The 15,743-nt window shown below is 46.0% G+C and overlaps 1 protein-coding gene across 1 annotated transcript in view; it reads right to left on the bottom strand.

Annotated features, from left to right (window-relative positions):
• The window catches only part of LOC141735629 (tubulin-specific chaperone A), a 64,953-nt gene that overhangs the window by 38,255 nt on the left and 10,955 nt on the right, over positions 1-15,743 (bottom strand). The gene's annotated exons all lie outside the window — the stretch shown is intronic.

The raw sequence follows: 15,743 nt of genomic DNA, 5'->3' as shown, positions 1-15,743 counted from the left end.
TGCCCCCAGAAACAGGGGAAAAAATAACCCAAACAAAAGAATAGTATTTTTACTAGCTTCTCACAGACTTCTGAAATTAAAAAGAAGAACCATAAGATTAAAAATTATTCTGGACCTTGACTCCAGTGACAGCCAGTAGTTAACTGTGGATGCCGAAAAACCTGCAGATGCGGCACCTGGAACGAGCCCTGGAGATCTCATCGCTCTCCCTGGCGGCAAACTGTGGGATAAGTAAACAAGCCCTAGCTGCACAGCACCTGGGCCACGATAAGAGGAAGAAAAGGAGAGAGTGCTGATGGCCTGCCAGCCGGGTTGCTAAAGATGAATTGTCAGTCGTAAGTGATGGGGGAGGGAAAAAAAAAAGAAAGAAAAAAAGAAAGAAAGAAAAAAAGAAAGAAAAAAGAAAGAAAAAAGAAAGAAAAAAGAAAGAAAAAAGAAAGAAAAAAAGAAAGAAAAAAAGAAAGAAAAAAGAAAGAAAAAAGAAAGAAAAAAGAAAGAAAAAAGAAAGAAAAAAGAAAGAAAAAGACAAAAAAAGAAAAAAGAGAAGAAGAAAGAAGAAGAAAGAAGAAGAAAAAAAAAACCGAAAAAACCCCCAAAACCAAAAACCCAAACAGGAACAATTAGATGGGAAATGTGCCACGTTAGCACAAAAGTATGCCATACGCGCTATGAGAAAGCATCAGAAAAAGAGAAATAGGACACCTGATTCAAAGCAGTACCATAGAGATATGTTTTTGGGTTTTTCCTATATGTGTCTATGTTATTGCATGCCTTAGTAGATTGCTCTGTGTTATACCCTGCGAGACTAAAATGAACCCCAGCAGAAGCGGTCTCTTGAGCAAGGGGGTGGAATATGGGAAAGCAATGGAAAATCGGCGAGGAGGATTGTAAATACACTCAAGGGACTCGCACCTGGGTGCTGGAAAGCACATATATCACACCAATTGTTATTCAGTCTCGGGTGCTGGCAAGAAAAACATTTGGATGACATAAGCCTGTAATGGACTCACAGACACCTTATCCAGCTGCTTGAGAATCTTGGCCTGTTGTGGAAGAAGATCAAAGCACAGTACCAGCAAGAACAGGGAGTCCGCATGCGCTCTTGCTAACAAGGACTCTTTTGCTGCCAAGGATTTTTGATAACAAGGACTCTCTTGCTGCCAAGGATAAGTTTAACAATGCTACTAGTACAGCTATTTCTGAGGTATTGCTAGATGTAGATAGTATTCGATATGTGATGCTGCAAAACAGAGCTGCTATTGATTTTTTGCTTTCAGCTCACAGACATGGTTGTCAAGATTTGAAAGGACTGTGTTGTATGAATCTAAGTGACCGAACCAGCAACTTGTGGAGACCACTGGGTGAAATCTCTTTGCTGGATGGACTTGGGGGTGGGGCTGGTTGAAGCAAATTATACTCATTGCCTGTGTGGAAGGAATTTGTCTATTTGTCTGTTATGTTGAGTATGCTGTTTGCTGTGTTTAATAAGCATTATACGATCAGTTGTAGATGCCGCTTTGCATCGTACCCTTGTATGAGTTGTAGAATATCGTGGTGTCCCAACTACGGACCACAGCGTGGCATGTGTAAGGGATAATAGAGGATGGTCCAAGTGAGACACGACGGAAAATTACTAGTTGAACCAAACCCAGTATACATGTTGGGAAAAAGGGACTCAGTACTGTTGCTGCAAAAACTATGTGCATACCCATGAGAACCTGACCTTCACAGAAGAAGATAACAAGAAGGGATTACAACAATGTAGTCAGGTATCAGACAGCCGCTGTTAGCAAAGCTGGATCATGAGTTTGGTGAGACTCGCTGCATGTGCTGGCCACGCGTGCAGCGACTCTAGCCTGTACTTTTCCACTCAATCCGGTGCAGGATATAAGGGGGCTGTCTCGGGCCGGAGAGGGGGAGACATGAGCGCACTGATAGGACAGTGGGATGATGCACTCGCAAAGAGCCTGACTGCATTAGAGTGGGTATTTTTGCCACATACCTTTTCAAAACCAGTAACTATGATGATTGAAATGTTACCACGATTGTTTTTCCAGGGTCGTTTGTGCTGTCAGCAGCTTTCTGGAATGGATCCAAGCCACATACATGTCCCCGTCAAAAAGGACGACCTTGACCCTTGGTTATCACAAAGTCTTAACCTACAAATTGCCTTAGTAGATTATATTGGGCAAATAAATTATTCTTTCCCCTGCCTTTAGAGCCACAGGAGATTGATATTCTAGGCTCAATTCAGATGGATGCTTGTAAGTATTTTAACTTTACCAAATACCCTCGAAACGCAACATATCTCCAAAAGGTCACCCCTCTTGATTATACATATCGGAATCAATCAAAATGGTGCAATTGGACATCCGCTCACGTTGCCCCTGTGGATCCGGTGCCCCGGAAACTGTCCCAGGGCGTGTTTTTTATTTGTGGAGATCGTGCATGGTCAGGGATTCCCTCTCGGATTATGGGAGGGCCTTGTACTATAGAAAAATTAACCACGCTGACACCTAACATCACAATGATATTAAATCACACTCATGCGAACGACTACCATAGAAATAAAAGATCGGTAACTCATGCTTTCGAGTCAAAATGTGACAACCAGGTACACTTTTGGCAACTGCCCGTGGTTGCCATTTCTTCTTTCTTTGCTCCCGGTGTGGCTTCTGTGAAAGCGCTAATACTCTTAAAAAAGCTAGGTTGTTGGCTTGTGAAACAAAGTAATGCTACTTCATTAGCTCTTTCTGGCCTCTTATTAGACGTAGATTCAGTACGCCATGCAACTTTGCAAAACAGGGCAGCCATCGATTTCCTGTTATTAGCGCACGGCCATGGATATGAAGATTTTGACGGCATGTGCTGTATGAATTTATCAGACCACCCTGAATGAATCCATAAAAGTATACAACAGTTAGAGCAAAATGTGCAGAAAATTACGAATGGGGGGAAGTTGGGGATGGCTGGATAACCTTTTTAACAGTTGGGGCTTAACTGGATGGTTGCAATCAGCTCTAAAATTCTTGCTTTTTTGTATGAGCATATTCTTGTGCATTATGCTTTGTATTCCCTGTATGCTACAGTGTGCGCGGCATCTTATAGACAAAACCTTAGCCACTGTTTTGGTAGTAAATAAAGAAGGGGGAATTGTGGATGCCGAAGAACCTGCGGACGCGGCACCCGGAACGAGCCCTGGAGATCTCATCGCTCTCACTGGCGGCAAACCAAGCCCTAGCTGCACAGCACCTGAGCCATGATAAGAGGAGGAAAAGGAGAGAGTGCTGATGGCCTGCCGGCCGGGTTGCTAAAGATGAATAGCTTGTCTTTGTTTACACCATGTATGGTATGTGGTATGTGTGGTATATGCTGTGTAATCACATGATAAGGATGTAGCAGTGAGAAATTACTAGCTCTGTAGCAGAAGGTATTTAAGGAGGCTGTTGCCTAAAATAAAGCGATTTCATTCGTGCAACGAAACGGAGTCCGTGCCTAATTGCCACAGTTAACTACTAGGGAAAGAATATAAAAAACCAAATCAAATCAAAAGTGACATTTCCTGTGGTATACCTGCCTTTAGAAATCAAGTTAAGGACTTTTTAACACTGAAGAAAACTAAACCATCAATGTTTAATAGTCAGCTCCTGGCTATGGCTGCTACCCTTTTAAAATCCTTTACACATTTGACTTTCACATCGCTTAATTCCACAATTTGCGTGTTCTGTGTAAAAAAAACCCCACAGTTTTATTACTTTAAAGCTGCAGACTAAAACCAGAAGAGCTCAAAGAGCTTGAGAGAATCTTGAGTTGGAAGGAAAAAAAAAAAAAAAAAATTCTTTAACCACCTTTTCCATACCATTATGATTTACTTCCTCACCTATTTTTTTCTATTCACTTTCTCCTCCACTTCCACTTACCAAGCTGAAGAGCTGTGGTGGGTTGACCTTGGCTGGATGCCAGGGGCCTACCAAGCCACTCTATCACTCCCCCTCCTCACAACTGGACAGGGGGAGAAAGAGACAATGAAAGGCTCGTGGGCTGAGATAAGGACAGGGAGATCACTCACCAATTACATCTCTGACAGCGCTAATGTGAGAATTCAGTTCACCAAAACAGCAGGAAATTAACACAGTAAGAAAAAAAACCCTAACAGTTTTTCTCCTGGGTTAAGGAAATTGAGCGAGCTCAGCAAAAGGTTTGACTAGCATCAGAGAACTGGAGAAGGGGAGAGGGAAATGAGACCTCCAAATTTAGGATGATGTTGATTTCTCAATGGACTTCACTCCTAGTCTGTTTAGGGTGCAGAGTTGCAAGTGGTTTAGACTGTTCTAACTTCTGGCTGTTGTTGAGAAAGACACAAATTCCTCCCCTTTCTTATTCTCCATAGGTACATCCTCTGTACTAGGTAGGCAAAAATTCCACCTTTATGAGCCAGTGTCGCAGGCAGGAACTAATACTGAATGCCCAGAATGAAAATAGTAAAATGGTACAAGGACAGTGGAAGTACACAATGATACTCTTGATATGTTTCCTCCAGCAATACCCAACAAATCAGGTTATACATAAGCTAGAACGGTACCTCTGTGCTTAAGCCACCAAATAAAGACTGCTCTCCAGTATTAGAAAAATCAACATAAGAAACACTTCCCTGGCTGGACTGAGCAAGCTCAGTGGAACTCTGAAGAAGATGGGGGGGGAATTTATCAATTTTGCTATTGAATAGCTTCACTATTGAAAGGAGATACATATCTTCAAAACTAACGTTACTATTAACCATGGTATATGCTAATATATCATGGATTAAACCTTAGCACACAGAAAACTCAAAGCTGACAAGATGTATTGACTAGATAATGAAATAGCTATGCTGACTTAGTCCAAACATAAAAATCCATAATAGTGTAACTGTTGTACATGGTACAGCTTTTTTTGTTATAGTATAATAAATTCCATGTATTAACATTATACACAAATATAGCACAAGTAATTCAAAAACTGTAGTAACATTGGTGCTGTGGAAACCACTACCTGCAGAGCTTAAAATATCAGGTCCCAAATCTGAAAATTACTTATGTACATTTTTGGTTTCACTGAAGCTACATAAGCACATGCATATTACAGACCGGGGCCTAAGAGCAAAAGTCAAGGACAGAGGAAAGAAATACAATACTTGACATAGTTATCACCAACTGCCATATTTTCTTAGCCATGAGTAACTGACTACTTCCTGATTTGAACAGGGTCTCAAGTTTATGCATTCATTTTCTTGATAGTGACAAAATCAGCATAAAAGATAAACTTTCTCTAAAAAAGTCAAAAGCAGCCACACACAAGTATACACGTTATTTTTACCACGCATACCCCTCCCCACATCTACAGCTTACAGAACTGAGTTACCATGACATTTTCAGGCTAAATTTGCAGGCTTAGCATTTATCAGGGACTACTACTGTTACCATAGAACCCGGTTAGAAGAAAACCCTCTAAGACTCGCTTTAAGTTTTAGAAGGCAGGCATTCTTTATTTGCAGCGCTGGATGCACGGGGGATCGTTCCTCCTAGCATGCATACCGTGTGTCAAACAGAACACAGTCTTTATTAGGCTATCACATACATATGCATTTTGATTTCCCGGAATGGTTAGACATATTCACTCAAATTCTCGGAACTCATTTACATAGTCCCCTCCTATAGAACACATGTGTGGTCGAGTCATGATGGTCCCTCTGGTGGTCCTCAGCGGTCATAGACTCCAAAACTTGCAGTGACCGCTTGGTGAACTCAGTCGATCTAGCCATATATGGTTCTTCTTTGGCTTGCAATATGTTTCAGTGGTCAATTTCTTCAGTCTGTTCCCATTTCTAGGTACCTGCCTTATTCTTAACCAACCAACTATGAAACTCATAGCTTTTCCTATTATTCATGCCGTCTTATACTAATGGCACTACTGATTTATAACTTATAAGAATTTTGCTGAACTACTAGGTTACCTTTATTCATTGGCTTTAATCTGATATCACTACTATGAAGACTATGAAAATCAGTTACAGGGCTTTTTTGAAGTTAGAAAATTATTTTAATTTTAAAATGACTTGGTTTTAACATTTTTACAGCATCTCTTTCATTAGTAAAAAAGGCAAATTATATCATTTTTACATTTGAAATTTCTCTGAATCTCCAGGGCTTTACATTCTGTCCTTGCCTCTCATTTTCCTGCTCTTGCAATATATTCCTGCAGACTTTTTTAAATCCTTGCCATAGCAACAGATGAAGTTCCTCTTTTGCCCTGCTGAGAAAGTCTGCTTGATTAGGGCCACAAAGATAATCAGAGGACTGGAGCATCTCTCCTATGAGGACAGGCTGAGAGAGTTGGGGTTGTTCAACCCCCTAAAGGAGGCCTACAGGAAAGATGGGGAGGGACTCTTTATGAGGGAGTGGAGCGAGAGGACGAGGGGTGACAGTTTTAAACTGAAAGAGGGGAGATTTAGGTTAGATATTAGGAAGAAATTCTTTACTGTGAGGGTGGTGAGGCACTGGAACAGGTTGCCCAGGGAAGTTGTGGGTGCCCCATCCCTGTGTTCAAGGCCAGGTTGGATGGGGCTTTGAGCAGCCTGGTCTAGTGGGAGGTGTTCCTGCCCATGGCAAGGAGGTTGGAACTGGAAGCAACCTTAAAGATCATCTAACTCAAACCATTCTACGATTCTATGAATGCCAGCAGCCAGTGGGAACATGGAGGAGGGAACAAGGAACGGAAGAATCCAACAGATGTAATCAGTTAAAGTTCTTAAGTTACTGACTACTCAAAAAGCAGAAAGATGCTAGCCAGGGATGAAGTATTTGCTGAGGTACTGAAAGAAGCAACTTGGGCGGCTGGGGGCAAAGAGATGGGGTACTGAACCAAGAAAACCAAAAAAGCATCTCTGATGGACTGAAGACAAGAGTTAGAGAGAAGTAAAAAGTTTATCAGCCCATCCTGAAGAGGCTCTGGAATGGCAAAAATTCTGGGAGAGAAAGGTACATAATGGAACAGGACAGAAGTTGAAAGTTATAAACGCTAAGGAACCAGAGAACTTCACTTCTGGAGAAGAAAAACAAGAAATGGGGCCTCTGTTGTAGCAGCAATTGGGGTTACCAGAGATCACCACTTAATTTTCCCTTCTATAACCCCACAGTCATCATCTTCAGTCAAGACCTTTATTTTGGAGAAAAGGCATAGAATCTACTTCTCCCTCCTCCCCCGAATTCTGGGGATAACCCATTGCAAGTGTTAAAGTAATGACCAAAATTAGATAGAACTGAAGTCATATTATGTGTGTAGGCAATTCACAATGCATCAGGAAAGAGACTGAATACAGTTTATAGAAAATACAATGGGCCTCCTGGTCCTGATGAGATTTCTACCCATATGATGCATATAATTTAATACTAAACTCAAAGTCAAGCCAGGATGGATTAGGGTTGTTAGTGCTGTATCTTCTACATACAAAGCACTACCATAAGTTTAATATAATAATTTAGTTTTTTTCCATAGAGCCACATTCTATTTCATGCATATTATTATTATTTGCAACTGTTTTATCCACATAGTTGAATATGTGGCTCCATGTCATGGGCAGGAATGCCCTGAAAAAGGTATACACAGTCAAAAACAAGACAACAGTACTACACACATGTAATGGCACTAAACTAGGGTTGCCAAGCAACTATAACCATAATATTTCTAAACTTTTGAAATACTGCTGAAAGAATGTAAGTTTGCAAAGCCAGTTTTGCATATGTACTTGCCCAAATTATAATACCAAATTTGATAATACCAAACCAAGTGGGGAAGTGGACACTTCGGAAGGGAGAGCCACCCTGCAGGAAGACCTGGATAGGCTGGAAGAGTGGGCTAACAAGAACCTTATGAAGTTCAACAAGGACAAGTGTAAGGTCTTACACCCAGGAAAACATAATCCAGTAGTGCAGCGCAAGCTAGGATCTACCCAGCTGTGGAGCAGCTATGTGGAAAGGGAGCCGGGGGTCCTGGTGGACAACAAGCTCAATGAGTGAACATTTGCTGCAGCAAAGAAAGCCAACAAGATGCTGGGCTGCATCAACAAGGGCATCACCAGCAGAGATAAAGAAGCCATTATCCCACCCTACTCAGCGCTTGTCAGGCCACTCTAGCAGTGTGCTCTCCCCCTTCCCTAGGCTCCTGCTCAAGCCATGACTGTCAGTGGGAGTTGTGATGGGTTGCACCTGGACTTTGGGGGATGGCTGGCAAGACAACCAAACACTGTCTGGAATGGGGACCTAGACATTTTGTTGCTATGCAAATTAGAGTATAGGTCAATTATCTTACTCTATAAATAGTGGACAGCCCAAGAGCCCTTTGAGCTCTCCTGCATGGCACCGGGCTGCACACCAGGATCTCCCCTTGAGTAGAGACGGCTCTCAACGTTACTCCTCAAGGTTTAGAGATTCCTTACTGCAACAGATCCTCAGTAAATAACTAATAGCATGCTAAACATTGAAATCTTAGCTAAGTGATATAAAGGACTGATTGCACGTATATAATCACAGAATGGTAGGGGTTGGAAGGGACCTCTGGAGATCATCTAGTCCAACCCCCCTGCCAGAGCAGGGTCACCTAGAGCAGGTTGCACAGGAACAGTGTCCAGGTGGGTTTTGAATGTCTCCAGAGACAGAGACTCCACCACCTCTCTGGGCAGCCTGTTCCAGTGCTCTGCCACCCTCAAAGTAAAGAAGTGCCTCCTCATGTTTAGGTGGAACCTCCTATGCTCAAGTTTGTGCCTGTTACCTCTTGTCCTGTCACTGGGCACCGCTGAAAAGGGCCTGGCCCCATCCTCCTGACACCCACCCTTTAAGTATTTATAAGCATTGATAAGATTCCCCCCTCAGCCATCTTTTTTCCAGACTGAAGAGACCGAAATCCCTCAGCCTTTCTTCATAAGAGAGATGCTCCAGTCCCCTCATCATCTTGGTAGCTGCTGATGCACCCTCTCCAGCAGCTCCCTGTCCCTCTTGAACTGGGGAGCCCAGAAGTGGACACAGTACTCCAGATGCAGCCTCACCAGGGCAGAGTAGAGGGGGAGGATGACCTCCCTCCACCTGCTGGCCACACTCTTCTTGATGCACCCCAGGATGCCATTGGCCTTCTTGGCCACAAGGGCACATTGCTGGCTCCTGGTCATCCTGTTGCCCACCAGGGCTCCCAGGTCTCTTTCCACAGAGCTGCTCTCCAGCAGGTCAGCCCCCAACCTGTACTGGTGCATGGGGTTATTCCTCCCCAGGTGCAGCACCCTACACTTGCCCTTGTTGAGTTTCATAAGGTTCCTCTCTGCCCAACTCTCCAGCCTGTCCAGGTCTCGCTGTATGGCGGCACAGCCTTCTGGTGTGACAGCCACCCCTCCCAGCTTGTTGTCATCAGCAAACTTGCTGAGGGTGCCCTCTATCCCCTCATCCAGGTCATTGATGAATATATTGAAGAGGACTGGACCCAGTACTGACCACTGGGGGACACCACTCGTCACTGACCTCCAACTAGCCTCTGTGCCCCTAATCACGACCCTCTGAGCTCTCTCTTTCAACCAGTTATCTATCCACCTTACTGTCCATTCATCAAGCCCACTCTTCCTAAGCTTCCCTATGAGGATGCTGTGGGAGACTGTGTCGAAAACCTTGCTGAAGTCAAGGCAGACCACATCCACTGCCCTCCCCTCAATCTCTCCATCCAGTCATGACATCACAGAAGGCTATCAGATTAGTCAGGCATGATTTCCCCTTGGTGAATCCATGTTGAGTACTCCTGATAGCTTGCTTTTCCTCCACATGCCTTGAGATGACGCCCAGAACGAGCTGTTCCATCATCTTTCCAGGGATGGAGGTGAGGCTGACCGGCCTGTAGTTCCCCGGCTCCTCCTTCTTGCCCTTTTTGAAGACCAGAGTGACGTTGGCTTTTCTCCAGTCCTCAGGCACCTCGCCTGTTCTCCAGGACCTTTCAAAGATGATGGAGAGCGGCCCAGCAATGACTTCCGCCAGCTCCCTCAGCACTCTTGGGTGCATCCCATCAGGACCCATGGACTTGTGGATATCCAGTTGACTTAATTGGTCTCTCACTTGATCCTCCTCAACCAAGGGTACTAGGCCAAGAGTTAGCAAGGCTCATGGACAGGGCTTTAAACTAGAAACGAAGGGGGAAGGGGATAAAACCAGGCCCACTAGTAATGAGCCTAGGGATAAAGGGCCAAGGATGGGGACGAAATTGGTAGCCCAGCTCAAGTGCATCTACATGAATGCACGTAGCATGGGCAACAAACGGGATGAGCTGGAAGCCATTGTGCAGCAGGACAGCTATGATGTAGTTGCCATCACGGAAACGCGGTGGGATGACTGTCGTGACTGGAATGCTGCGATGAATGGCTATAAGCTCTTCAGAAGGGACAGGCAAAGAAGGAGGGGCGGGGGTGTGGCTGTGTACATTAGGGAATGTTTTGATTGGATAGAGCTAGAGTCCAGTGATGATAAAGTCGAGTGTTTATGGGTAAGGATGAAGGGGAAGGCAAATAAGGGAGATGATCTTGTGCTGGGAGTATGCTATAGACCACCCGACCAGGATGAGGAGACAGATGAAGTATTCTATAAGCGGCTGGCTGAAGTCTCACAATCGCCAGCCCTTGTTCTGGTTGGGGACTTCAACCTGCCGGGTATCTGCTGAAAATACAACACAGCAGAGAGCGGGCAGGCTAGGAGGTTCCTCGAGAGCATGGAAGAGAACTTCCTGACACAACTGGTAGGCGAGCCTACCAGGGGAGGTGCCTCGCTAGACCTACTGTTCACAAACAGAGAAGGACTAGTGGGAGATGTGGTGGTCGGAGATCATCTTGGGTTTAGTGATGATGAAATGGTCAAGTTTTCAATTCGTAGTGATGTAAGGAAGGGGGTTAGCAAAACCTCCACCTTGGACTTCCAGAGGGCGGACTTTGGCCTGTTCAGGACACTGGTTGAGAGAGTCCCTTGGGAGATAGTCCTGAAGGGCAAAGGGGTCCAGGAAGGCTGGATGCCCTTCAAGAAGGAAATCTTAAAGGCCCAGGAGCAGGCTGTCCCCAAGTGTTGCAAGTCTAAAGGGCGGGGAAAATGGCCAGCCTGGATGAACAAGGAACATCTGATGGGATTTAGGAATAAAAAAAGAGGGTTTACCACCTTTGGAAGAAGGGACAGGCAACTCAGGAGGAGTACAGAGATCTCGTTAGGTTATTCAGAGAGAAAATTAGGAAGGCAAAAGCCCAGCTGGAGCTCAACTTGGCCACTAACATTAAGGACAACAAAAAAAGTTTTTATAAATACATCAACAAAAAGAGAGCCAGGGAGAATCTCCATCCCTTACTGGATGCCGGGGGGAAAGTTGCAACCAAGGACGAGGAGAAGGCTGAGATACTTAATGCCTTCTTTGCCTCCGTCTTCAATAGTCAGACCAGCTATCCCCAGGGGGTTCAGCCTCCTGAGCTGGAAGATAAGGACGGAGAGCAGAACAACCCACCCATAATCCAGGAGGAAGTAGTCAGTGATCTGCTTCTGCACCTAGACGCACACAAGTCTATGGGGCCGGATGGGATTCACCCAAGAGTACTCAGGGAGCTGGCAGGAGAGCTCACCAAGCCTCTCTCCATCGTTTATCAACAATCCTGGTCAACAGGGGAGGTACCAGATGACTGGAGGGTGGCTAATGTGACGCCCATCTACAAGAAGGGTCGGAAGGAGGATGCGGGGAACTACAGGCCTGTCAGCCTGACCTCGATACCAGGAAAGATCATGGAGAGGATCATCTGGAGTGAGCTCTCATGGCAAGTGCAGGGCAGCCACGGAATCAGGGCCAGCCAGCATGGGTTTAGGAAAGGGAGGTCCTGCTTAACCAACCTGATCTCTTTCTATGACCATGTGACCCGCCTTCTGGACGCGGGGAAGGCTGTGGACGTTGTCTATCTGGACTTTGGTAAGGCCTTTGACACCGTCCCCCACAGCATTCTCCTGGAGAAGCTGGCGAATCATGGCATAGACAAGTGTACTCTTCGCTGGGTCAAAAACTGGCTGGATGGCCGTGCCCAGAGAGTTGGGATTAATGGGGTGAAATCCTCTTGGCAGCCGGTCACCAGTGTTGTCCCTCAGGGCTCAGTTTTGGGGACACTTTTGTTTAATATCTTTGTCAATGATCTGGATGAGGGGATTGAGTGCACCCTCAGTAAGTTTGCAGATGACACCAAGCTAGGTGGGAGTGTTGATCTGCTTGAGGGCAGGAAGGCTCTACAGAGGGACCTGGACAGGCTGGATCAATGGGCCAAGGCCAACTGTATGAGGTTTAATAAGGCCAAGTGCCGGGTCCTGCATTTTGGTCACAACAACCCCAAGCAACGCTACACGCTCGGGGAAGAGTGGCTGGAAAGTAGCCCAGCAGAAAAGGACCTGGGGGTGCTGGTGGACGGCCAGCTTAACATGAGCCAGCAGCGTGCCCAGGTGGCCAAGAAGGCCAACAGCATTCTGGCTTGTATCAGGAATAGCGTGGCCAGCAGGAGCAGGGAAGTGACCGTGCCTCTGTACTTGGCACTGGTGAGGCCCCTCACCTCGAGTACTGTGTTCAGTTCTGGGCCCCTCTGTACAAGAGGGACATTGAGGTGCTGGAGCATGTCCAGAGGAGAGCTACCAGGCTGGTGAGGGGTCTGGAGACCAAGTCATATGAGGAGAGGCTGAGGGAGCTGGGCATGTTTAGCTTGGAGAAGAGGAGGCTGAGGGGAGACCTCATTGCCCTCTACAACTACCTGAAAGGAGGTTGGAGAGAGGTGGGTGTTGGCCTCTTCTCCCAGGTGAATAATGACAGGACCAGAGGGAATGGTCTGAAGTTGCAGCAGGGGAGGTTTAGATTAGATATTAGGAAGAATTACTGTACTGAAAGAGTGGTCAGGCACTGGAACGGCCTGCCCAGGGAGGTGGTTGAGTCACCATCCCTAGAGGTATTTAAGAAACGTCTAAATTTGGCACTTCAGGGCATGCTCTAGTGGCAGAGATTGTAGGTTGGTTGTTTGTGGGGGGTTTTTGTGGGTTTGTTTGTTTGTTTGTGTGTGTGTGTGTGCGCGCGCACTCAGTGATCTCAAAGGTCCTTTCCAACCATGAAGATTCTATGATTCCTTCATCTAGACTTTCCCTGTTACTTTCTCCAAAGTCTGGGACTCCTGAGGGCTGAGCCAAGCAGTAACGACCAAAGCAAAGAAGGCATTCAGTAACTCCGCCTTCTCCGCATCTTCTGTCACCATGGCTCCTGTCTCATTCAACAGTGGGCCCACATTTTCTCTAGTTTTCCTTTTGCCTCTGATATGCTTGAAAAAGCCCTTCCTGTTAACCTTGAACATCCCTTGACAGGTTTAATTCCAAGGAGGCCTTGGTTTTCGTCGTTTTATCCCTGTAAGCTCTGGCAGCATTCTTGTCATCTTCCCAAGGGGTCAGTCCCTTCTTCCACTTACTGTAAACGTCCTTCTTCCACTTGAGCTTTTTCAGAAGCTCCCTGCTCAACCACGCAGGTCTCCTGCGTCCCTTGCCCAATTTCTTGCTCTTAGGGATGCACCGATCCTGAGCTTGGAGGAAGTGGTCTTTGAATACCAACCAGCTCTCTTGAGCCCCCTTGCCTTCCAGAGCCCTAGCCCACGGGATCTCTCCAAGCAGTTTCTTGAAGAGGTCAAAGTTAGCCCTCCTGAAGTCCAAGGTTGCAATCCTACTTGTTGTTTTGTGAATATTGCCCATGATCCTGAACTCTATCATTTCATGATCACTACAGCCTAGGGTGCCCCCAACCTTCATGTCCTCCACCAGTCCCTCTGTGTTTGTCAGTACCAGGTCCAGGAGTGCTCCTCTCCTTGTTGCCTCCTGCACCACCTGTGTCAAAAAGTTGTCATCAATGCACTGGAGGAGCCTCCTGGACTGTGTGTGCCTGGCTGTGGGGTCTTCCCAGCAGATATTGGGGTGATTGAAGTCCCCCATGAGAACCAAGGCCTGTGATTGTGAGGCTACCTTCAGCTGTCTGTGGAAAGCCTCATCAGCTTCCCCATCCTGATCAGGTGGCCTGTAATAAACACCCACAACAACGTCCCTCATATATCCTTACCCATAAGCTCTCAACCCTCTCTTCATCCGCCCCCAGGGAGAGCTCAATGCATTCCAGATGCTCTCTCACATAAAGAGCAACTCCACCACCTTGCCTCGCTGGCCTGTCTTTTCTGACAAGGACATAACCATCCGTGACAGCATTCCAGTCATGTGAGCTATCCCACCACATCTCAGTAATTGCAATGAGATCGTTGCCCTGCGACTGCACACAGATCTCCAGCTCTTCCTGCTTATTCCCCATGCTGCGTGCATTGGTGTATAAGCATTTCAGAGAGGGAGTTGTGCGTGTAGTTTTCACCCTTGAGGGGTGGTAGGCCTTCTGGCTCTCAGAACACTGGCATGCTCCCCCACAAGTGCAGGTACTGCGTGGTATTTCCTGAAGTTTGAAAGTAAGAATGCATTGAAAAACATAGGGAAGTAGGAACCCCTTAAAACAAGTAGTTTTGTTTCTGGAGACTAGAGTCAACTTACAATTGCCCTTAAACTAATTATCTAGCTTGGTGACTATGGATGCCACAGATGTTAATTCAGATAGCACTGTGTAAATGCAGGTGTGCACTTTTCTCAACCAGTTCACATAAAACAGTTTTTATTAGACAGAGACTAAATTACTAAGTCTAGAAGACTGAAGCAGCCTTCAAATGCAGGGCCAACTTTGGACTTTCTGTATCCAATCCTCACACCACAAGCACTACAGAAAGTGCTTCGGATGTATGAAAGTAGCTCTGGACCACAACAACCACATTTGGCTAGCACTGAACCCAAGTTTACAGGCTGCACTGTTAAGACTCCAGGACTGAGCTGGTGACAATCCTAGACAAGAGCTGCACAGTCCTCCTACACTCTGAGACAGGGTATTTAATTTGGATACAGAGTTATAGAATCAGAGAGTCATTTAGGTTGGAAAAGACCCTTAAGATCATCGAATCCAACCGTTAACCTGGCACTGCCAAGTCCACCACTAAACCTAAGCACCACATCTACACCTCTTAAATACCTCCAGGGACAGCAACTCAACCACTTCCCTAGGCAGCCCGTTCCAATGTTTGACAACCCTTTCAGTGAAGAAATTTTTCTTACTATCTAGTCTAAACCTCCCCTGGCGCAACTTGAGGCCGTTTCCTCTTGTCCTATCACCTGTTACTTGGAAGAAGAGACTGACACCCACCTCCTTTCAGGTAGTTGTAGAGAGCAATAAGGTCTCCCCTCAGCCTCCTTTTCTCCAGGCTAAACAACACCAGCTCCCTCAGCCACTCCTCATAAGACTTGTGCTCCAGACCTCTCACCAGCTTCATTGACCTTCTCTGGACACACTCCAGCACCTCAATGTCTTTCTTGTGAGGGGCCCAAAACCAAACACAGCATTTGAGGTGCAGCTTCACCAGTATTAAGTACAGGGGGACAATCACTTTCCTGGTCCTGCTGGCCACACTATTCTTGATACAGGCCAGGATGCTGTTGGCCTTCTTGGCCACCTGGGCACACTGCTGGCTCATATTCAGCCAGCAGTTGACCAACACCCCCAGGTCCTTTTCTGCCAGGCAGCTCTCCAGCCACTCTTCTCCAAGCCTGTAGCATTGCATGGGG

The sequence above is a fragment of the Larus michahellis genome, chromosome W, assembly GCF_964199755.1.
Source record: "Larus michahellis chromosome W, bLarMic1.1, whole genome shotgun sequence".
Classification (NCBI taxonomy): Eukaryota; Metazoa; Chordata; class Aves; order Charadriiformes; family Laridae; genus Larus; species Larus michahellis.
The sequence above is the reverse complement of the archived record's forward strand: the minus strand, read 5'-3'. Positions and strand labels throughout refer to the sequence as shown.